The 24,076-nt window shown below is 38.0% G+C and overlaps 1 long non-coding RNA gene across 2 annotated transcripts in view; it reads right to left on the bottom strand.

Moving 5' to 3' along the window:
- LOC132540482 (uncharacterized) overlaps positions 1 to 23,612 on the bottom strand; it is a 34,124-nt gene extending 10,512 nt beyond the window's left edge. For both annotated transcript variants that reach the window (XR_009551683.1, XR_009551686.1), the window contains exons 1-2: positions 22,528 to 23,612; positions 12,418 to 12,504 (exon numbers count right to left, since the gene is read on the bottom strand). This is a non-coding gene — a long non-coding RNA (uncharacterized LOC132540482). The remainder of the gene's footprint in view (positions 1 to 12,417; positions 12,505 to 22,527) is intronic.
- Positions 23,613 to 24,076: the final 464 nt, after the last annotated feature.

The following is a 24,076-nucleotide window of genomic DNA, read 5'->3' as shown; positions in this document are numbered from 1 at the left end:
AAAAAAAAGAGATCACAACACCAAACTTCCTTTAATGCACTGGAGGTTGGAATTGGATCTGGGTTGATCATGTGCACAGCAAGTCATACATAATATCACAGTGAGCTGTTTTCCTGACCCACCATCTTCTCTCTCTCTCCCTCTCTCTCTCTCTCTCTCTCTCTATATATATATATATATACACACACAGACACACATATATATGTATCTCTCTCTCTCTATATATATATATATATATAGAACTAAGGTAATAAATCTTAATTTATATTGAGGAAAATTTTAATGTTACTGAAACGCAATATATCCTAGCAACAACAGAAAAGAATACAGAGAAGAAAATTATTTTTCTATTTAATCCTCCAGTTGTGACAGACATAGGCAGATCAAAATTACTGTGTCACATAATGTTCTTTTAAAAAACTGTTAAAACATTGAATTTAACATAAAGTGTGTTATGAGGCTACATTCTGAACAGAATTGTTGTAATTACATCTCATTATTCTTACCTCATCTTTTAGTCCCCAATTATTAGTAATCCACATAGCAGCAGGGCATAATTAAGTAATTTTAATCTGACTAGTTTAATTATCCTTATTTGAGTTATATAAAATAAAAATTAAGTATTTAGAAATCTTTCACCTCTTTAACATATAGACTTGAACAAACATAATTATGGTAAGGATGATCTAAGTATGTTACAGAAAATATTGAGGGATAAAGAATAATTAAAACTTAAAATGTTATTTATACACATAGGGAATTAAAGGTTGAATAGAAATATAAATACTGCTTCACCAAATATAAGCTCAATAGTTGATAAATTAGTTGTTTGGTAAGTTTAAAAACCCTACTCTTGAAGAAAAGATTCAAGTCTAGATGTTTAGTAGCCACAATACACCTTAAATTTACCACCTGTTTTAATCATCTTACACAGAACAAGAACATCTGTGTAAAGGTGGAAGTAGCATATGAAGTATATTTAAACTGCTCTTCACTTGAAGTAATAAAAAACTGAAGCTGAGGAAAATACCCTGGGAAGGTGGCTTAGTGGTAAAGTATAGGACTTGCAATGGCCGTGTTCAGTGGGGAAGCAATTACAGAAGCCAGACTTTCTACCTTCTGCACCCCATAATGACCCTGGATCCATACTCCCAGGGGGTAAAGAATAGGAAAGCTATCAGGGGAGGGGATGGGATACAGAGTTCTGGTGTTGGTAATTGTACCCCTCTTATCCTATGGTCTTGTCAGAGTTCCCATTTTACATATAAATAAATTAAAATAAAAAATAAAATATGTTATAAGAAAAAAATGCTTATATAAAGATGATTCAGAACAATAGACTAAGGAACTAATGTTGTTAAAGTAATGTAATACAGTGGTCATCACCCTGTACTTGTTAAGGGTCTTCAGAATTTCAGTCTGTTACTTGTAGGATGTCACTGATGATCAATAACCCTTAAGCAACATTCTTTTTTTTATATTTATTTATTTATTCCCTTTTGTTGCCCTTGTTGTTTTATTATTGTTGTTATTGATATTGTCATTGATGGATAAGACAGAGAGAAATAGAGAGAGGACGGGAAGACAGAGAGGGGGAGAGAAAGATAGACACCTGCAGACCTGCTTCACCGCCTGTGAAGCGACTCCCCTGCAGGTGGGGAGCAACATTCTTAACTCAGGAGAAATAAAATTAAAAGGAAATATCAAAAGAAGCCTGACTATGACATATTTCGGTAGAAGATAAAAGATTACCACAGTAGGGCAAAAGATCAATAGATTATGGAGAAGTATTATAGATATAATAGTAAATAGCACCATAAATGATAGATAGAAATACATAGAAATACATAGGTAAAAAAAATATATCTACATGATCAGGAGAGAAGATGTAGCATCTCAGAGAATGAAGATTGGTGCACATATATTTAAAGTAATATTCAAGCACAATTGCTATTCCAGACATAATTTTGTTACTAAAGTAAATAAATTTATACCTTGGCAGGGCAGTGACCCCTAGAAACAGTTGGGTTCCACTGGCTCCTGTGCTAAATATGGCTAGACATTGGTCCTAGGTTAGATCGATGGGTTTTACAGTTAGTGGTATTTATATACTTTTCTCATATTTAGGAGCTACTTTCTGCCCTGATCCAGCTTTCTAGTCATATTCCCAACTCTCACACCATCTTCCTAGACAATACTTTCAGCTTATCTGCTTGGTAGCTTATAGGGCTCAGGCAACAATTATCACAAGTCATAGGCCCCTTGAAATAAACTTTAAATAGACTTCTTAGCTTCTTCCAACATGAAGACACCAAATCTCATCTGCTATATTCTTGCCTGTAGGTCCTGATTACTATACTATTTGTTCTGCTTTATATCTTTTTTTTTTTTTTCCTCCTCCAGGGTTATTGCTGGGCTCGGTGCCTGCACCATGAATCCACCGCTCCTGGAGGCCATTTTTTTTTCCCCCTTTTGTTGCCCTTGTTGTAGCTTCATTGTGGCTATTATTATTGCCCTTGTTGACGCAATTCGTTGTTGGATAGGACAGAGAGAAATGGAGAGAGGAGGGGGAGACAGAGAAGGGGAGAGAAAGATAGACACCTGCAGACCTGCTTCACCGCCTGTGAAGCAACTCCCCTGCAGGTGGGGAGCCGGGGGCTCGAACTGGGATCCTTACGCCGGTCCCTGCACTTTGCGCCACATGCGCTTAACCTACTGCGCCACCGCCCGACCCCCTCTGCTTTATATCTTAATGCTTTTCAGCCACCATGTTACAAATGCTACCATGACACCAACCTGACTTCCCTGAGCAGGTGAACTCACCAATAAGTCCTGGAACCCCACCTCACCAGAGTCCTACCTCACTAGGGAAAGATAGGAACAGGCTAGGGGTATGTATGGACCTGTTAATACCCATGTCCAGTGGAGAAGCAATTATTAAAGCCAAATCTCCCACCTTCTGCTCCATACTCCCAAAGGGATAAAGAATATGGAAGTTTCTAATGGAGGGGATGGGATGCGGAATTCTGGTAGTGGAAATTGTACCCCCCTTATCCCACAATCTTATTGATCATTATTAAAACACTAATTAAAATGAGTAAAGTACTTTATAAAAGGATATAAGCCTAAAATGTGGTTTAACTTGTTGCAACGAGATTCCTCGGTTAAGATAAAGAGGAAACAACAAAAGTTGATAAGGGCAAGAAAATGGTTCACTTAATAATGGTCCTTTTGCTTAATATCATCTCATCATCTGGGGCCCTATTCAGGTAATCCTTGATTCCCACATAAATTTTATGGGCCTAGACCCCTAATGGACCCCTCTGCATCTCCACTGGTCACTTCCATCAGGAACATCATCATAAGCCCTCTTGCAGACCTTCCCAGGACTTTGCCCTCACCATAAAACAATGATGGCAGGGACTTCCTCAGTCACTGAAGGGAGTTTAGTGTATCCTGCCCCACCACTTCAGGAATATTGGTCCTGAAATGAGCACAGACTGCACTGTTCCCAGCTGTAACCATGAGCTACAAGCTCAGACCAATAGGGACTCACAGGTTACACAGGCTCTGATGAAAAATATAAATATATACATGGGCCCTGAGTGGGAGGTGGATGGAGGTCAATAGTTAATATTATCCATATATATTTTTTAACAATGGGAGCTACTCTCTAATCCAGCTTTCTAGTCCCTTTCTCCATTCAGACACCACCTTTCCAGACAATAGTTTTATCCAACTTCATCTTAGCTATCAAATTCAAATAAAAACTGCCATAGTTGTGGGCCTGTAGAAACATTCCTAACCATCTTTCAACCTATTACTCCTAATCTTATCTGCTTTGTTCCTATTTTTTGGTTCCTGCGCATTAACCATTCTGTCTCAGTTTATATCCTGCCACCTTGCAGACACCAAGTTGCAGATGCTATCAAGATTCCATCCTGATTTCTCTGGGCAGATGACTTCATGACCTCATCAATGTTTCCTGGAACCTCACCTCTCCAGGGCTCTAGCTCACTAGAGAAAGATAGAAACAGATTAACCTGCTGGCACCCATGTCCAGCAGAGAAACAACTACAGAAGTCAGAACTCTTACCTTCTGTTCCCCCAAAACAACTCTGATCCATACTCCCAGTGGAGGAGAAGTGACAGGAGGAAGAGGATATGAGGGCTCTGAACTCCAGCTCCATCAAGATCCAGAGAGAGAGGAGGAAAAAGGGAGGGACATTTAGATTTAGTAATATGATTATGTGTGACTTGGAGGGAAAGAGAGGACTGGGCCTGGAAGGAAAAGGGGGCAATTGTGTACAAATGTAGACAGAGAGTGGTAGAGATGATGGTTAAACAATGTCTACAGTAACCTTGACAGAACTGTGGTTGCTTCCAGTGGAGGGGGTGAGGATTCAAAACTCTGGCAGAGGGAACAGTTTAAAATGATACCCCTTTTGATATGTAACTTTGTAAATCAATATTAACTCACCAATAAAATAAAAAACAAAGAAAAAAGAAATAGTTGGGTTTAATCCACACAAGTAGCTGTGTGCTTTTGCTGTCTAACCATAGGTCATAACCCAGCTTCCTCCCCCACCTTCCAATTTTTCTGCCATGATTTTCTGCTCTTAAAGTGGGATTTTTTTATTACATTCCACTGTACACAATGTTAATTCACTACACTGATATTATCATGATGATAGAAGTAACAACAATTCTGCACATTTTTTGGATACCTTTGTATCAGTAGTTGAGGAAAATATATTGTTAAAAACTGGATATATGAATATGAAGGGGTGTATAACAGTGTTCTAAGATGTATACAGATAATATATTTTGGATGGACAAAACATCTCACCTGGACAGTGCACCTGAGTTGCCATGCATATGAACTACGTTGGAGCTCAGCCCCCAGTACACTGGACAAAGCCGTAGGTGCTGTCATGTCTTTCTCTTTATATGACTCTCTCCTATCAAATACTAACTACCACAGGTAGTGAAGCCTTGGCACTGAAAAAAAAAAGTCATATTAGGGTAGAAGAATCTTTCTTCTTGCTGATTCTGCTCTCTACCTCCATTAAGAAGCAGGTACAACACTTACGAAAACAACATATACATAATCAAATTTAGGAATATTGTCCTTAGCTATTAGGCCCCAAAGGCTATACTTCTACATGTGACTCCAGGGAAGAGAATTCTGAAGATCCCTCTCCTGTTCATTCTGTTTTTGTGACTTGGGTGTTTGAAGTATCTATGAGCAGATGGGATACCATATAGAACCTTTTATAGACATGAAGGTCTAATAAAGAGCAGATTTTACAACTTTGGAGCCCAGCTATGCCATCAGCTGTAATAATTTTTCTTTGAGAAATATCTTTTGATAGTATCAGTGGTGTCTAGTGTAAAGCTTGAGCAACAAACAGTCCAAATATGCTGAAATGAGTCGGAATGAAAATGAGTTTTGTTACTCTAATTTGTTAGAATCAATAGGTAGTTCAAATAGTAATTTAATGAAAACCTTTTAAGCTAACTAAAAATATGGAGCTTATGTCCTAAGGTCTCCATTTAATGCTTTTTAAAGATTTTCCTTAATGAAATTTCAAAATACATGGCTATGTGCCAGCACAATCTCAAACATACATTGTTTCTAAATCACATTTCATGGCCATAGCATTGGGCAGTGCCTAATGCATTTTGTTGCTAATAACTCTCACAAATTAGTCTAATATGTATTGTCCTATTGCAGCAAAGGTAAAGTTATTGACTGCAGCTGAATCTTTGCATTATTGTTATTTAATCTATAATAATGCATTTACAAAAAATCAGGTTTAAGTTCTCAAACATGTTTCTTTTTAAAAAATTTACTTGATTTTGAAATTATTTTTTTATAGGACAGAGAAATTGACTAAGGGGGAATGAAGATAGAGACATCTGCAACATGACTTCACTGCTCATGAAGTTTCTTCCCCTTAAGTGGGGATACATAGGCTTGAAACTGGGTTAACAAGCTTGTGCTTGTTAACATGTGTACTCTGAAACACAACCACCCAGCCCCCCAAAATAATTATTTTCATGTTTCTGACATTTTCATATCATTTTATTTCACAAATACTTTTTGTAGTGAGTTGATAAATGCAGCAAGTAGAAAGACCTAAAAAGACACCATAAAGTGCCCATTGAAATAGTTTCTACTTAGACTTAGATATCCTCCTCACCTACTTCCTATTACACTCCCCTCAATTACTCCAAAGCTACATTTATCACAGTAAGGACTGAAGAAGCTGAATAAGGGCAAGAGACTGGCATACTTTAATGATGACTCTAGTCACTAACAGGCCACCCCATAAGCTGGGGCCCCAGTCAGGGAGTCCTGAGATTCCCAAAAGACATGATGGACCTAGACTTTGAATAGATCCCTCTCTCAATTGTCACTGGTCATCTCGATCAACACAGTAGGCCCCTTTGTGGGCCCCCATAGGACCTTTCCCTCAATGTGGATCAACAATGGTAGAAAATGTTCTATCCTCTGAAGGCAGGTTGGACAACATACTCTGTCTACCACCTGAGGAAGATGGGTCCTGAAATTGGGGCAGCTTGGAACATTCCTACTTATGACCATGGAATGATCTACAGGGATGCAGAGGTTACATAGGCTCCTAAGCTGAATATGGGCCCCAGATCAGATCAAATCAATGGGGTTTACAGTCAACAATATTTATACATTTTCCCCATATTTGGAAGCTACTCTCTTCCCTGATCCAGCCTCCTAGTCCTTTTTCCAGCCATGACATCATCTCCCCAGATAATAACTTGGACCTCCCTATATATCAGATGTCAAGTTCTGGAAAAAAAAAAAAAAAAAAAAAAACAACTAGTATAGCCATGGGCCTTTTATAACCAAAATATGTCTACTAGCTATCTTCAAAACAGAGACCCCAACTCTTCATCCGCACTATTCCAGCATTTAGGTTCATGATTAGTCAACAGTTTGTTTGGCTTTATATGTTAACTCTTTTCAGCCATCAGGTTCCAGATACTACCATCATGCCAACCAGATTTCCCTCCACAGATGACTCCACCAATGTGTCCTGGAGCCCTGCTTCCCCAGAGCCCCACCCAACTAGGAAAAAAAAGAAACAGGCTGGGAGTATGGATCAACCTGTCAACACGCATGTTCATCAGGGAAATAATTAAAGAAGCCAGACCTTCCACCTTCTGCACCCCATAATGACCTTGGGTCTATACTTTCAGGAGGGATAAAGAATAGGGGAGGGGATAGAATACGGAATTCTGGTGGTGGGAATTGTGTAGAGTTGTATCCTTCATATCTTATGGTTTTTGTCAGGATTTCCTTTTTTAAAAAAAATTTTTTAAATATTTATTTCCATTTTGTTGTCCTTGTTTTTATTGTTGTTGTAGTTATTATTGTTGATGTCATTGTTGTTGGATAAGACAGAGAGAAATGGAGAGAGGTGGGGAAGGCAGAGAGGGGGAGAGAAAGATACAGAAGAAAAGAAGACCTGCTTCACCACTTGTGAAGTGACTCCCCTGCAGGTAGGGAGCCGGGGGCTCTAGTCAGGATCCTTATGCCAATCCTTGCACTTTGAGCCAGTGCGCTTAACCTGCTGTGCTACCACCCTACTCCCAGGATTTTCTTTTTGTAAATAACATTTACAAAAAATAATAAAATAATAATGGTGGTTTTATTATGTGGTAAGCATAATGTAGGAAAACAAATCTCTTAAGTAAAGCAGCTTTCAGTTGGAGATACTCAGAATTCTGAAATTTTTGGTTTGGGGAGATAGCACAATGGTTATGTGAAAGGCCTAATGCCTAAGACTCCAACACCTCAAATTCAATCCCCAACCTACTTTAAATCAGAAGCAGTGCTCTGTATAAGAGGGGAAAATTGATCTTGAACTTTAAGCATTGAGCAACCCTGGTGCTTATGCTGTTGACAAAATTTTAAAATGAAAATAATGTAATCCATATATAGTTTAAAGCTTAAATACAAAGCATATGACTTACATGATTTGGAACGTGCTCTTTTTCTGTCCCCCATTTTCCCTCTATACAAATAACTACTTGCATGTTTCAGTTATTTCTTCTAGATTTACCTCATTTCCAAATAACATGTTTGTACTGGTTTTGTCTAACGTATTTTTTAGTTTTATTAGCTTCCTTTACATAAGACACATATTTAACACTCAAATTCTTTCTTCCCACTCTTGAAACAGTTATTATTTTGGCTCAATAAAAATTTAGTGCTTATATAACTAGATTTACACAGTAAAATATTATAAATACAATGCACTAAAATTGCTTGTAAAATTTCCCTGAATGCAGTTTAAATGGCCTTGACGTTAACCTGAACAACTAAAAGGATAAATTTCAGTTCAGCTTGTAATCTTAAGAGTAGGCATGATATAGTCTATATTGTAAGCATGCATATCTAACATACTATACCTGTGACATATTATATAATACATTATTATATAAGTATTATATTATACATTACATGCAATATATAACACTAAATCACACACACACGTTCACATACACACACACATACATACTCCCACAAACACCTGCAAATTATTGCAACAGAACAGAAAAAAGAGAATCAAAGTAATGTCTGGGAGCTGAAGGAGAATACAGAAAAGGCTAAATATCAAAAACATATTTACTTTCTGTAATTCTGGATTAAAAAATGAGCTAAGTAAAGTATTAGAGAGGAATTTCTAGGGAATCAAAATTTAGTTTGATGCCCCACTCCAACCAAATTCATAACACTGAACCACAAAACATTATAGTCATAAAATGTGGTGTAATTTAAACAAATTATAAATAATAAATCAAAGAAGAAATGATATGAAATTGTGTAAGAATGACTTAAAACCCTGTGGTGAGGGGGAAGGTGGACATTCGGCTTCCCAGGGCAGGGGTGGGTGGGTGGGAAGGGACACAGTCTTTTGGTGGTGGGAATGGTGTTTATGTACACTTCTATTACATTGCAGTCATATAAATCACTATTTAATTAATATGAGGGGGGGAAATTGTATGTCTCAAACTTTTTTAATTTATTTATTTTAAAAAGGAGACATTAACAAAACCACAGGATAGGAGGGGTACAACTCCACACAATTCCCACCACCAGATCTCTATATCCCCTCCCCTCCCCTGATAGCTTTCCTATTCTTCATCCCTCTGGGAGTATGGACCCAAGGTCATTGTGGATTGCAGAAGGTGGAAGGTCTGGCTTCTGTAATTGCTGCCCCCCTGAACATGGTCTTTGACTGGTGGATCCATACTCCCAGCCTGCCTTTCTATTTCCCTAGTAAGTGGGGCACACTTTCCTGCATGCTTCTCTCAAATAATATCAAATAATATTGTATCCACCAATCACAACCTAATCAACTCAGCGAGTGCCACCTCAGCATACTTCACTTAAAACTGTGTCCAGAGACTTCAGGTGTGGAATGACAACCCTTCAGCTTCATTACTCGGGTGAAACCGTTCCTTTCATAGTATTATCTAATTCCATTCTAGGTGGTTCACTTCCTAACAAAGTCCCAAAACCTAGATATACACTAGGTCCTCTGAGATCAAACTTTTTAAAACGTAGGCTTTTTAATACATAGGCTGAGTCTTTGATATGCTGACTCTATCAAAAGCCTAGACCAGGTAGAACAGAAGCAACCGGTGGCACAGCTATATACAAGATGCTGGGTATTATTATACAACAAACCCTAACAATGGGACTTTTCAAAGTTAACCCAATTATCAAATAATAAGATGATAACAAAAACTATCCATTGTCTTCTTGAACCCTAAGACAGCAGGAACCTCACATTTCCACAGTAGAGCCTATATTTCCCCCAGTCCTGGAACCTTAGGGTGGGGCCCACCTCCCTGCATGCTTCTCTCAATTCATATCAAATAATATTGCATCTTCTGATTGCAACCTAATCAACGCAACGTGTGCCACCCCAGCATGCTTCACTTCAGACGTGTCCAGAGACTTCAGGTGTGGAATGACAACCCTTTAGCTTCATTACCTGGGTGAGACTTTTCCTTTCATAGTATTCTCTAATTCCATTCCAGGTGGTTCACTTCCTAACAAAGTCCCAAGACCTAGATATAAACCAGGTTCCCTGAGATAGAGCATATGTTCACATGTATCCATAAACTAGGGCAAAATATATACCTGAAAGCAAAAGTACACAATAATCTGTGAGTTCCCCCCAACACTTCAATAATAATCCGCAGTGAGTTCCCCCCAACACTTCATCTGTACTATTCTAGCCTTCAGGTCCATAAAGTTTCAACAATTTGTTTGGCTTTGTATGTTAACTCTCTTTTCAGCCACCAGGTTCCAGATGCCAGCATGATGCAGATCAGACTTCCCTGGACTAAGGACCCCACCAGTGTGTCCTGGAGCTCCACTTCCCCAGAGCTCCACCCTACTATGGAAAGAGAGAGGCAGACTGGGAGTATGGATCAACCAGTCAACACCCATGTTCAGCGGGGCAGCAATTACAGAAGCCAGACCTTCCACCTTCTGCAACCCACAATGGCCCTGGGTCCATGCTCCCAGAGGGAGAGAGAATGGGAAAGCTATCAGACAAGGGGATGGGATGTGGAGATTGGGTGGTGGGAATTGTGTGGAGTTGTACCCCTCCTATCCAATGGTTTTGTTAATGTCTCCTTTTTTAAATAAATAAATAAATGAGAAAAAGAACGACTTAAATTAAGTATTCTAACTTAATTCATAATTCTAACAAATCTTAACAATTATTTTTCATGTTTTAAGATTTTTACCTTATTATTTCTGCAAAGATTGCCATCTTTATAGAGAGAAATAAAGATAGAAGAAGAAACAGAAAGACAGAGCAGGGAAAAGCATTAGAGCTTCATTCCGATGTTGCTCAAACTTGGATATTTCACATGGATTATTCATTCATTTAATTTTAAGTGTATTCAATAATATGTCTTACCATTATTGCCAGTATGTAGTAAACATTGTTACATTGCCAATAAAAACTTACTATTTTGCCAATATGTAGCAAATATTGACTATAACATTGACTATAACATAATTACTAAAAACATTTCTGGGATGAAAGAAAATAAAAAACGAATAAAGATGATTCTGAGAAATAAGGGTGACCTCTATAAATTTTCCAGTAGTTATAATATCTAATAATATCCCTCAGATGTTACAGTAAACTTTCTGAATTTTTTGATACTTTTAAATTGAATTATTATGGACTAATCATATTATTAATTGTATATTTACAGTAAATGATTAGGAATATAGAAAATTCATTCAAGAAGAAATATGTGAAGAAAAATAAAAGTCTATTTTATGGATTTGGGAAAATTACATATGGTTACTACTTTAATTTTCTCCCACACAATTTATAATCTTAAAGAAATGTATCCATAATCAATTGTTTTAATAACACTAGCCCTAGCGAATCTTATACAATAACCTCAAAAATATCAAGTTGACCTGAAAATTATCTTACTCCCTGGAGTTAAAACCTCAATACTCTTTAATGGAAAATTAAATACCAACTCAGGGACAAAATGAGAATCAGAAAAGCACTTAAATATTCATCTTCGAACTGTATGATTTTCTGAAACATATATTCATGTAATCCTAACTTTTCATTTTTGCTTAAAACTCTCAAATTATCTAACCATGTGTATCTGCCCAGGACACTTTCCTTTTGCCACTTCAATGAAGAAGCTATACTGTACTGCACAACATTCACAGAGATTCCCACAATGTGGAACTGATCTGTGTTACAATTACTAACATTATCATTCCCTTACCTATTTTATTCCTTTTTTTGCCTAGAAATCAGTGTTATGTAGAAGTCAATTTTGCCTCGGTAAAGAAATAAATGGAAAAAATAACAGGATTAAAAATTATGGATAAGGGATTAGGAGAAACACAGACTGTTGGAAAATATATTGTGACTACTTATCACTAGAGGTCTTGTTATTCAAATTCTTTGCCAAAACAAAACAAAAAATCCCTAAAATGTCTAGTCAACACAGCAGGGAAATAAGAAGACTGACTGACCTAATTTATAGACAAAATGGCCAACAGGCAACAAGACTGCCTGGATGATGCTCCTCTCACAGTGATAACATCAAATGTACGGAAGACCAGCAGTACTATAATCCTATCAGGTACTAGTTGAAGTCCTGTCTGGGGCTGCTGAAAACCAAAATCTGTTGCACCAGCTTTTGCATAAAAGGGAAAGTCTATTTCAACCCGCAGAGAGAGAGAGAGAGACAGAGAGAGAGGGAGACAGAGAGAGAGACAGAGAGAAAGACAGAGAGGGAGACAGACATAAATCCCCTCTTGCCACAAGAACATTTATAAAGGATCCAAAGGAGGACTGGACAAACCTGCCAGGACAAACCAGATGGGGTCTGAAGCCATCAATGCCTCTTATCTGCTGGTCATGCATGACTTCTTGGATCACCATGGGATTTCTGTGAAATTCAACCAAAAGCAAAGTTTGTTACAGATCTTAACTGTTCTATGGCATGTTGAAGGATCAAGATGAGCAGAAATTCACAAGGAGATGCAAATTTTGATCATTGTTCTTTTGTTTTCTAAGTTCAGTTTAAGAATCTTAACTGCTTTTTGTGAAACAATTGCTCAGAGTTTTTTATCATTTTTCCTTCTTTCACTTCAGACCACATTTCAACTTCTGGGTATTATCTGTGTCCAAATCAGAGCTAGTCCAACAAAGCCAAAACTTCTTTTTTTTTTCTGAAGTCCTTTCAGAAAGCAGACATCAAGGGAGTCAGGTGGTAGTGCAGCATTTTAAGTGCACGTGGTACAAAGAGCAAGGACAGGTGGCCGGATCCCAGTTTGAGCCCTAGGCTCCCCACCTTCAGAGGAGTCACTTCACAAGCGGTAAAGCAGGTCAGGTGTCTATCTTTCTCTCCCCCTCTCTGTCTTTTCCTCCTCTTTCCATCTCTCTGTCCTATCTAACAACCAACATCGACAACATCGGCGACAATTAATAACTACAACAATAAAAACAACAAGGGCAACAAAAGGGAAATAAATAAATATTTTAAAAAAGCAGAATTATAGTTGATGGGATAATACATATAAGCACCACCTTTTCCAGATTACAAAAAGCAGTCCTAAAATATGCTCCATAGAGGATGACAGACCCTACATAGCACTGGCTTACTACAGGGTTCTGCCCTGTAGCCATGGATGTGCTTAGAAACAACAATTTCCAAAGAATAGCCCAACATTCTATGCCTGGATCACAAATACCAACTGGCTTCCAGAATCGATCAGTCACCTGGTTGGCAGGGGAGGGTATCTGTAAATAAACTGTGATTTTCAGTGGATAGTAGTTACAAGCTTAGAAGAGAGAGAAATATCTTTTTTCAAATCTTGCTTTATTTGTTTTTGGTTTGGGCTTTACAGTAACTTCATTGTTCTAGGCTGATATTTTCAGCTAGAAAAAGGAGACAGAGACACCACAGTATCTAAACTTCAGGGAGTTGTAAAGCTCTAAAATATGGGAAAGCAGGCATGATGCCAGGTGAGGTATTTCATTGGTCCTCCTCTAGTATTTCTGATTATTTTGATATTCTTTTATTTGATGACTTTTATGCTTTAGTGATGTTACCTTATTGTATAAACATCTTTTTATATAGTAATTACAATATTTTAATTTCTTAAGGATATGGATTACTGGGACATTTCATTACCACACATGTAGTATTCTCTAATACACACAAAAATATGTTGTAATGAGAACGAAACAAGAGAATTGAAAAGTCATTGAATAGGTATAGAAAACTGCAGCTGTGGACCAAATTCAGACTACACCCTAATTTTATAAATAAAGATTTATGAGTTCACACCTAAGTGCATGCATTATATATCATTTATATCTGCTATCCTGGTACAAAGACATAGCTGAATTGAAGTTACAGAGACAGTAGAGCCCACAGAATTAAAATATTTATTCTCTGGTCCTTAAAACTAGATCTTGCCTACTACTGACTTAAAGGATAAAACAGATGTGCAATACATTATCACTATTGCAGTAAAATTGCTCAGAAGTTGAAATTCCAAAAACGTATAGAACAAGACTGAAGCCATGATCAAAAGAAACAGAATTTTTCATTTTTTTACCAATAAAGGCAGAGAGAAAAATGGCGTAAAAAGACATGTCATAATTAGAAAGACGAGAAGAAAAAGTGGACCGAAGAACTAAACAGTTTTCTAAAGAAGAGATACATATGACCCACAGGCACATGAAGAAATGCTCCACTTCACTTATCATTAGATAAATGCAAATTAAAACTACACTGAGAAACCATCTCAGACCCTGAAGAATGGTTTATATTAACGAATCAGTAAATGACAGGTGCTGATGAGTTTGTGGAGAAAAAGGAAATGTGCTGCATTGCTAGCACACTTGCATTGGTAGGAATGCAAACTGGTGCAGCCCCTTTGGAAAACTGTATGGAGAGTCCCTAGATGAATAAAAATGAAATTACCTTATGATCCAGCAATATTATTCCTAGGCATTTATCCAACAGACACTCAAGCACTAGTTTGATGAGGCAAAACTTCATTACTCATAATAGCCAGAGTGGACACATCCTAAATGCCCAACAGTAGATCAGGCTGGCTAGAGAATTTATGGGATATGTATCCCGTGGAATACTACTCTGCAATAAAAAAGATGATATTGTGGCCTTTGGGACACTATAGATGGAATTGGAGGTGATCATTGTTAGCAAAATAAGAGATGAAAGACTACTACCAGATGGTTTCACTTATATGTGGAATCTAGAGAACTGATACACAAGAACATGAGGGGACAAAAAAAAAAACAACCAGAATCAATCAAATTAAGACTTGTAAGAACTTTGGTGATTATCTTTGGGAGGATGGAAATATAGGACTTTGGTGATGGAATATAATGTAGGCCTAGGCACTATAATCCTACAATCTTATAACATAATAACAAATGAAAAAGATTATAAAGAAAAATCTGAAGACTTTAAGAGTGGTAACGAGTCTAACATATAAAATGATTATAATAAAACTCTCAGAAGACAATAGGCCTTAAATGGATTTTCTCAAAATTGGGACTTGAAAATTATTAGTGATTTGATATTGATTCACAAAATTATGATGTAACAGAGATATAAATCCACACTGTTCTCATGACCAGAGTTCTGTGACTCCATGCCCTCCATTCAAAACTGAAGTAGTTCTCCCTAGGTAAAATCAGGATTTTGTAAAGGACAATTTATATTTCAATGGAAAGGAAATATGATGTTGATATTAACTTGGTCTATTAGCAGGAATTAATCTGTCATACAACAGTTTACTACAAGACCCTAAACATACCAGCTGAAAAGATGTACTAGGAATATTTCTTATTCTCATTATGTTTATGCAACAAAAAGCATGTATGAAAAATAAAAATAAATACTCTCTGTAAATGCACACATGATAAACACAGTAAACAAAGTTACTGAAAAATTATGCAGATAATGGTAAATCATTGGATAGATGCTTATAAATAGAAGTTAGATGGTGGCTTATTCTTTTTCTTTTTTCTTTTTATTTTTTTTAATTTTTTTAATATTTTATTTTATTTATTCCCTTTTGTTGACCTTGTTGTTTTATTGTTGTAGTTATTATTATTGTTGTTGTCGTCATTGTTGGATAGGACAGAGACAAATGGAAAGAGGAGGGGAAGACAGAGAGGAGGAGAGAAAGATAGACACCTGCAGACCTGCTTTACCGCCTGTGAAGGGACTCCCCTGCAGGTGGGGAGCCGGGGTTCAACCGGGATCCTTATCCCGGTCCTTGTGCTTTGCGCCACCTGCGCTTAACCCGCTGTGCTACAGCCCGACTCCCAGATGGTGGCTTATTCTATGAGCACATATGTAACCATGCACAAGAACCCAGGTTCAAGTCCCTGTCCCTGCTTGTAGTGGTGGAAAATTCATGAGAGGTGAGGCTGTGCTGCAGCTATGTGTTTTCACTATTCCTCTCTGTCTTCCACTTCCCTCTCAATTTCTATCTGTCTCTATGCAAAAAATAAAACAAAATTAAAAAATTAAAAGTAAATGAATAGAAATTAAATACTTGCACAGCAATAAATAAAATGACAACCAGAGAACTTTGGATTGTGTCCAAATGTCCTATGTTCAGGCTAGAAGTGCAAGTCTTAGATGACTATGTTCCAGATTCATGAATGGCAATGTCAAAAATTGGTCATTTTGAGTAGATATACATTTAAAAATCAGTGGTTTAAGGACTGTTTCCTTATTCACACCTATATAAAATTCATAAAATTGGGAGGGGGGCAGGTGGTGACATGACTGGTAAAACGCACACATTACCATGTGTGAGAATCCAGGTTTGAGACCCTGCTCCCCACTTGCATGAAGGAAGCTCTATCAGCGTAAAGCAAGGCGTTAGGTGTCTCTTTTTTTCTCTCATTCTGCCTCCCCCTCCTCTATTTCATCAGTCCTATTTAAAAAAAATCACAAAATCACTTAATAGACAAAGAATGAAAGAGAATCTTTTGACTTCACAAGGTAGATGGTGATGCTTGTGTTTCAGGGTAACAGAGTTAGGTCCTCCTTAGTGTACTTTGTTAACTGAGATTTTCAGGTGACATATTCATTTCCCCTAAGTTATTAATGCCATTGCCAAAGAACATCCTTTTCATATGTTTCTTAAGAGAAAACTTCAACAAGATTGTTCTTAAGACTCAATCACTAGAAACAAGGATCCTCTCTGTGTTGGTGATTTTAACATGGACAGAGAGTGCTAACAAAACAAAGGAACCACCCTTTAATGACCATATATGTGTTTTCTCCATTCTCCCCCGGTATGCTGAACTGCCTTCAGCTTATCTTTTCCTTTTATTCACTCACTTTATTTCTCTTAAGTCACAACATAGTTCAAATGAATTATTCATAACAACAAATGGACACTAGTCCTTGTGTGATGAGATAATAAATGATGAAAGTCATTGTTTTCAATTAAATTCATCTCACTGAACCCAATAAGACTACGAAATCCCTTTAGTAGGCATAATGTTCCTCTCCCCCATGCCCCCTTTCTCTCCTAAAGATAGAGATTCATACAGGCAAAGAGAATAAGAGATCATAATACTGAAATTTCTTTCAGTGGGGTAGGGGCTTGGCTGAACCAGGGTTGTGCATATGACCAAGCAGCACACCATTCAAGTGAGCTATTTTTCAGTCCTGGTATAACATCTTATGTAGCTCTGAAGCTAATGTTGGGTATGGAGCGTATTTGCAGTTGTGGTCCCCTCCTTACCATGAGAGAAAACTTAGTACAAGTCCAGGGCTGCTCGGCAGTTTTCTTACTGCTCAAGCGTTTCCATTATAAATATATTCTACAGTCTTCTAGAGCTGCCTTCAATAAAGTACAATAAACTAAGAAGATTACACAACAGACTTTTTAGCACTATTTTTCTGATAGTTGTCCTAAAATTAAGCTGTGGTAGAACTGATTTTGTGGACTTTCTCTTTGACTTATAGAGATCTGTCTTCTTTTTTACCCACATGCCCTTCCCTCTGTCTGCAGGTGTCTAAGGACTCAATTTCTGTATAGTATAAGGATACAGGGACCAAGTGGTGGCACACCTGGTTAAGGCAACATATTACAGTGTTAAAGGACAGAGGCTCTAGCCTGTGGTCACTACCTGTAGGGGGAAAGCTTCAGGAGTGTAGAAGCAGGGCTGCAGTTGTCTCTATCTTCCCCTCTCTATTTCCCCCTCCTCTCTCAATTTCTCTCTGCCTCTGTCCAATCATAAATAAACACAATAAAAATTTAAAAAGAAATCTTTAAGTATTTTTAATTAAAAAAGAAGTAGGCAATATTGAATTAATTACTATCATAAGCTTTGCTTCTCAAACAGTTACCTTTGTAAGGAGTCTATCCCCATACATTGTCACATTCTGAGACACTGAGTGTTACATTTTCAACATATTAATATGTGGAAGATATAATTCAATTAACACTGACTAAGAAGAGGATAAGCAGAAAATATAGTAGGAAGCTACTTTATTTTATTTTTATTACTTATTTACAATATTACAAAATAACAGGGGTACAATCCCATACTGTTCACACCTCCTGAGTTATGTCCCTTTTCCTTCCATTGGAAACTGCAGTGATTATCCCAGGGTCACAGATAATGGACTATTATTTCTATATCTATTTACATAAATATAAATATATATATTTACTATTTTTTCCTATAGAACTGCTTTCTCTTCCATTTTAAGTCACAGGTACACCTACTATTTCTTCTGAATGTTTTAACAGGAAGCCATTTAAATGTACAGTTTTTATAAATATATTGATCAAAACTGGTAAAGTTAGGCAAATGCTAGTCAGCATTTGTTCAAATAACACTACAAAAACAATGCAATCAATATACATTGAATGGAGTTCTATGATAGTCTCTTAAATTCCAAGCAATTACATAATGTGCTATGAAAAATATGCATGTTAAGAATTATAAAAATATTTATTGTATTTTCAATATGTGGCTTCTGAAATCTATATAGAAATAGTACAGTAACATCACCACGTTTTAAATGAAAGACAAAACATTAAAAAAAGGGGAAAGACAATTATATTGCTATAGGATAAATATAGAAGCCATTCTAACAGGATATCACTACATCAGTGGCCAGTCACCTAACTCAAGTTGGACGTGCTAAGATCGACCCAGTCTGGAAAAGAGAAATTTCCCACGAGTGATCATCCCACTTCCGGTTATCTTGTCCATCTCCAAAACTCTCTTCCTTTACACTGTCTGAACTGGAAGACGCTTTGAAGAGGGTTAAACCGGGAACAGCTGCTGGCTATGATAACATCACCCCAGAATTCATTCTTAACCTGGGTCCCGCGGCAAAGAAGTGGCTCGCTTCATTCCTGTCCCACATCTTGGAATCTGAGTCTATGCCCAAAGTTTGGCATCGTGCGAAGATTATAGCGGTTTTGAAACCAAAGAAAGACCCAACACTGGCCGCCAGCTATAGACTGATTTCTCTCCTCTCCGTGTGTTACAAACTCCTTGAGAGGCTGCTTCTGTCACGTATTTCTCCTCTTACAGAGAAATTCCTATCACCCGCCCAAGCTGGTTTCCGCCCAGGAAGATCTACCTGCGAACAAGCCCTGGCCCTCTCAACTTACATTGGAAATGGATTCCAGAAGAATTTAAAGACGGTTGCTGTCTTTGTTGATCTCACAGCAGCCTATGACACGGTCTGGCACCGTGGTCTCCTAGTCAAGATCTCAAGATGCCTGCCTCCATGGGTGGCCAACACTATATCGTTTCTTCTCCAAAACAGAAGATTCCGGGTACATGTGGGTGACAAGTCTAGCAGATGGAGACTTGTCTCAAGTGGCCTCCCCCAGGGCTCTGTTCTGGCTCCTACGCTATTTAATATTTACATCAATGACCTCCCAGAAACTTCTTCAAGGAAGTTCATCTACACCGATGACATCTGCTATGCAACTCAGGCATCCAAGTTCGACATCCTCGAGGAAACACTCATGAAAGACATGTCTCTGATATCTGATTACTGTAAAAAATGGCAACTAATCCCTAGCACTGCAAAAATGGTATCATCTGTTTTCCATCTACACCATGCCTTGGCCTCGCGTGAGCTTAATGTGCAGCTTGGCGATACGAGAATCCAGCATGAAGCCCAGCCAGTCTATCTTGGCGTTACTCTCGATCGCACCCTGTCATTTCACGAACATCTCATAAAAACTGCAGCAAAGGTGGGCGTGAGAAATAATATCATTGCAAGACCGGCCAGCTCCTCATGGGGGGCGAGTGCTTCCACACTAAGATCATCATCTATGGCATTATGCTATTCCACTGCAGAATACTGTGCCCCAGTATGGTTCCATAGCCCTCATGTCCACTTGGTCGATTCCAAATTATATTCCTCCATGAGGATAATTTCTGGAACCATCCGTTCCACCCCGGTTCCATGGCTGCCAGTTCTTAGCAACATCGCCCCGCCAGATATTCGTCGGGATGCGGCATCATCTAAGTTCATTTCCCACGTCTACACTCGACCGGACCTGCCAATATACACGGATATCTTCGCCCACCCTGTCCAACGCTTGACATCTCGTCACCCAATCTGGTCCCCTATGCCTACACTGAACTTCTCTGTTCCAGTCTCTTGGAAACATAGTTGGCAGTCAGCTGAGGTAAAGAACAAACACCTCATCACAGACCCCTGCAAGCATCAACCCGGCTTTGACCTCTTAGCACGTTATGATTGGGCCCTCCTCAATCTCTATCGAACAGGCCATGGCTGGTGCGCCGCTATGTTCCATCACTGGGGAGCCAGAGACAACCCAAACTGCCCCTGCGGCTACAGACAGACTATGACCCACATAGTCAACGACTGCCACCTCTTCAGATTCAAAGGAGGTCTCGAAACTTTACATCAGGCTCAACCTGATGCTGTTGACTGGCTACGGAAGAAGGGCAAACGCTAGAAGAAGAACTACATCCAAAAAGAAAACATTCAAGTAATTTTAACGTTAAGGATTATTCAAATGTAATGAATAATGCCACTTTTTTGTGTCATGTCACTTTTATGTGTTTATTTATTTACTAGTTTTTTTATTTTTAATGAAATAAATACAGACAGAAAGATAGAAAAGAGATACTAGAGCACTGTAGCTATGGTTTATGGTGGTGCTGGGGATTGAACCTGAGACCTCAGATTCTCAGGCATGAGAGTCTTTTGCATAAAGATTATGCTATCTTATGAGCCCCTCTTATGTCATTTTTAAAGAGGCAATTTTTATTATAAAAGAGAATGTCACACTCATTTCTGACTTATGATGGTGCTGAGGATTGAATCTAAGACCTCTGATGCCAGCATACAAATCCTGTGGTTTTAACACATTCAAACATCTGTGGCCTTTTTGTGAGGTTTTCTGTAACTAGAGGGTCCTGGTGGTCACTGATAACCTTTTCTATCAGTAGATGGACAATAAGGATTCCACTATTATCCATTATTGTAGATTTATCTTTATCTGTTAGTTTTAGGATTATGTATGTTAAACCATGACATTCATGGATACATATGGCAAATTATGTCTTCCTATGGATTTTTAAACTATTATATACAGATCACATTTATCCTTCCTTCCTTGGTAATTTTTTCTGTTTTTTTAAAAGACATTTTTTAAAAAAAATATTTATTTATTTTCCCTTTTGTTGCCATTACTGTTTTTCATTATTGTTGTAGCTATTGCTGCTGTTAATTGATGTCGCTGTTAGGACAGAGGGAAATGGAGAGAGGACAGGAAGACAGAGAGGGGGAGAGAAAGACAAACACCTGCAGGCCTGTTTCACTTCCTGTGAAGTGACTCCCCTGCAGGTGGGGAGCCGAGGGCTCGAACCAGCATCCTTAAACCAGCCCTTGTGCTTTGCGCCATGTGCGCTTAACTGCTGCGCTACCGCCCAACTCCCAATTTTTTTCTTTTTCTGCTATTAATGTGGCTACAAAACTTCACCTACTAAAGGTTTGATTTATCAAAGTCTACATTTCATTTTTGATATTCATGTGAGACTACACTTTTCAAATGTGTTATGCTAGTTTTTAAAGTGTTTAACAAACTAATACTTGATAGTGAATCCCTATCATCATGACAACTTGAAACATACTTGGTTTTCTATCATCAAATGGAAGTTTTATTTTCATTACATAAATTTTAGAAATTTCAGACAGCAAAAATATTCTAAATGATAAAAATTAAGAAAAATGCATAACCAAGAAAGAAATGGGTGCAAAAAAATTAAGTTCCTAATATATACAAATCAAGGATGAAGTTATTCCTATGAATTTAAGCTAAATGAATTAAAATATTATTATTAATATATAAAGTATTAACATAGATACATTTGTAAGATATAAAGCAATTTGGAAGACATGTGGATTCCTTAAAGGTGTTATCTCCTTGCCCTCCCCACTGATGAAAACAATGACCATGTATTCAGGAAAGCCTGGAAGATCTTTCACCTAGAAGGGTGACTGCTTTGCCATTCACTTGACCCAGATTCAAGCCCTGTTCCCTACACTGTGGTGTCTCTAAACCCCTCCCTTGTCTCTTTCTATTTAAAAAAAAGTAGGGACCTGTGCAGTGAAACCTCAGTGATGCCAAAAAATTAAATTATATTTAAATGTCATGGAATTCAGTTGGCATATATAGTTTTAAATGTGCCCATGTTAAACTTAGATGACACCTTAACAGTTATGAGCATATTATTTGTAACAAAATATTTATAACAAATAATTCCATAGAACTGATGGCAAAGAAATGATATATTGTTGGAGTTATAGTAACAAAATTATTTAAATAATACAATTATAAAAGTATACCATAATAATTCAAATAATGGTGGCATCTGTTTAGCAACAGAAACTTACCTACTAAAAGATGAATCAAATGACTTGAAAGCTCACACATGCAGATACTGTATTTTGTTTGTAGGTGTTCAGGGTTGGTTTTCATGGAAATTCAGTAACCCTTGAAATTGATCCCAGACTCTTTGGTCTCCACAACATGGTCCTTCTCCTACTCTGAGGATCTTGAGAACCCAGTGTCCCTCCTGCACCTCATGCCCCGCCCCATACACACCACACTACTGGGCCTCTGTGGGTTGCAGTTAGAATAGCAAGAGCAACAGTGTCCTTTGAGAAAGGCTCATATGCAGATTCTAGGTTGGTGAGCAGCAGCCTCTTGCAATCATTTTCTTCTCTCAGCTCCTCCAGTTTTCTTTCCTGTTCCTTTCAAGCTCTCTGATGGTGTGAATGATTCTTTTTTCAGTTGTACCACATGGTGAACTCCAAGTCTATACCCATGCCTCCAACCCTTTTTTTTTTTTTGCATGTGTTGTAATTCTGATAGATCATATCCAAGTTTCCACAGAGGACGAACAATTTCTTCTCCATTTCTTAATTCCAGTGCTTTTTCCTTAGCCAGTTTTGGGTAAAGTTCAATGACACATACTTCACTGATATCAGACAGACCTTGAGGCTACACCTTCAGCTTCCAAATCTCATGATGTGTGTGTTAATTCTCATGCTGAAAAGTCATTTGGTTCTGTAGGTTCTTCAAGATTTTTCTTTTTAACCTTGAGTTGTCTGGTTCCTTTATAATTTCCCTTTTCAGGACTTTGTGTGAAGTTAAATTCATTCATGGCATCTGACAGATAAGCTTCTGGCAAAGACAGAGGACTCTGCCTATTATTGGTGAATAGATGGTGGGGGAGGCAGGCAAAGGGAGGGTACATGGATCTTCCACTTCCCTATGGACAACCTCTCTGACCACCTTTTATTATTTATTTTTTTTATTTATTTATTTTTGACAGAGAACATTTCAGCTCTAGCTTATGGGGCTCCTGCAGATTGAATCTGGGACCTTTGCTGCCTCAGGCAGAAGTCTTTGTATGACTTTATTCTCTCTCTATCTCTATTTCTCTCTCTCTCTCTCTCTCTCTCTCTCTCTCTCTCCCTCCCTCCCTCCTGTTCCTTCTAACAGTTTTGTGGGTGTGCTACTGTACTCTTTCGTAAAAGTGAGATGAGTGTTTTACCACTGATTTAGGAAAGTTGAATCACGGTCCTCAGTGATGTCTTTTCTGGAACGTTGAGTATTTTGAAGTGACCATCTCAGGTTTGTGTTCATGACTAACAAGCACAAGATCTGAAACATGAGGTAACTGACTTCCATCCCAGCTGGCTTGTGGGTGTCCTTGGCTTGTGTCATCAGTTTCCTTTTCTCTCCACCTGGTCCCTGATTTTCACTGTGGGCAGAAAACTTAGTCTCTGATCCCTTTCCACATCTCGGACTGTGTCATCTAGATAAAAACCACCAACTGAGCAGTATGTGTAAGTACTTCTCAGAGAAAGCCACAATTTTCCTGGGATGTATTTTCCAGTTCACAGAGCTCCCCCAGAAAGCCCTGGGATGTGCTGG

This window comes from Erinaceus europaeus, chromosome 1 (genome assembly GCF_950295315.1).
Source record: "Erinaceus europaeus chromosome 1, mEriEur2.1, whole genome shotgun sequence".
Classification (NCBI taxonomy): Eukaryota; Metazoa; Chordata; class Mammalia; order Eulipotyphla; family Erinaceidae; genus Erinaceus; species Erinaceus europaeus.
The sequence above is the reverse complement of the archived record's forward strand: the minus strand, read 5'-3'. Positions and strand labels throughout refer to the sequence as shown.